Below are 1872 nucleotides of genomic sequence, written 5' to 3'. Positions count from 1 at the left end.
GGAGGATGCCGTCTTGGACTGAGGCTGAGGCTAGGGTTTGTGGGGGTTGTGCCCAATGGGCATCACCGCATGCCCATGCCGGCAGCGAGACCTGTGGCGCGCAAGGATAGGCTTCTTCGCACCCGTGAATGTTTCAGCCAGCCAACGTGCACATGGGACGAGGCCACCAGTCATTGATCGAGGAAAACAACCACACAGTGAAAACAATCAACGAAAATCGAACGGACGAGATGACTAAAGAACAATTTCACCAGGATCCAACGGCCAACGAAGCTCCAAATTGGGGGAGCCCCCTGGTGCGAAGTTGCCCGGGATCCTTATGGGTTAGAATTGCATGTTATTGGATGCTTGAATTCATGGACATAATGTGTATATGAATTATCAATTAATTATGTTATAGAGCATATAGACATGTGAGGGGTTTAACTTGATACGTGCTTATTTCTATGCACCAACATGTGTACGACAGATGCTACTAGTAAATATAAGAACCCCTAATCATATTTTCTCATAAAGAAACCAATTGGAATTTCAGTTACACATTTATTATTTTCCACAATTAATTACAAAATAGTGGTGAGGCTCGCAAGCCTAGTCCACTCAACCCATGCATGTTGTCGGTGTTGTCGGTGTTGCCGCGCATCGCCTCTGGATCGTCATTGCGCATGGAGTCAAGGAGTCGTAAGTGTGGAAGCTTGTAGTGCCAAAGTCGTGATTGTCTCGGTTCAAAGCCAAAAACATCTGGCCGATGAGACGTGGCCGAGCTCGTAGCACCACCAACGTGTCAAGGAGACGCCATTGAAGTCGATGATGTCCCCACACCGTAGCCGAGGTTGTCCCACATGACATGACCAACGAGGTGGTGGCGGTGTACTGGCTCACGACTCCAACACGTACGATTGCAATGGTGTTTATCACATTGACCTACAGTGGGGAGAGGAAGGGGATGCAGGGAGAGGAAGTAGAGTATGAGGAAGGTGACGAGAAGGATGGGCTAGGGACAACGACAAGAGGTTGGCTGTCTGTCCGATGGGGACGGTACATCGAGAATGGTAGGGACGGAATAGCGTTGCGAGTGGAGGAAAAAAAGAGATTACGATAAATGGGGAGTAGCTAGGGCTTTGGGGGGATGTTTTTAGTAGTTGAGTTTGGGCTTTCAAAAGTGGGTTGGACCTATGGAACCAGTAACGGGTCAAATAGCACACCCATCACTAGTGTGTAGATAATAATTGATGGGTTGAACCGCTAAAGATTAGGTCCGTTACTGGTCGGATGTCATATCGACGGTCCAAACTTTGGCCTGTTAATATTTCTTTTTCTTGACTTCGTAAATTTCAAGATGATATGTCGGCTCAGTCTCTTGAATGTGTTCATAGGGTAATGTGTTCATAGAGATGAGTGTATGTTAAAAAAAGTCTAAGTCTATCGTGTTAATACTTCTCACCCGTCAGTTAGTAAAGACCCATTAGCAAAGTGTTATGATGGCATAATGACTAGTGACTTATGTGTTAATTATCCCATGCTATAAAATGTGATTTATACTTTAGAAAATAGCGCAGGGCAGAATTGCAAATTGCATCTCTTTTGAGTGTAACTTTGTTCCAGCATTTTATAGGAGTCAAAAGTTATGTACTTCCGCTGTTTCTCCATCTCCACTACTATTAAACAATCCAACACGATTTTTCTTAAGTGCACCCCGCAATTACCCCCAGCACACCAGCCGACCCATTCACCACCGCACGATTAGTCTCACGAATCTGAATCTAACGGCCATCATTCATCTAATACCGGTATGGTGTGCACCTACCAATTTCCATTGACTGATTGTGCTTCACCAGGAGACTACGGATGCCCTCCCTCCAACTAATCGCC

This window comes from Triticum dicoccoides, chromosome 2B (assembly GCF_002162155.2).
Source record: "Triticum dicoccoides isolate Atlit2015 ecotype Zavitan chromosome 2B, WEW_v2.0, whole genome shotgun sequence".
NCBI lineage: Eukaryota > Viridiplantae > Streptophyta > Magnoliopsida > Poales > Poaceae > Triticum > Triticum dicoccoides.
This window is presented reverse-complemented; position numbering follows the sequence as displayed.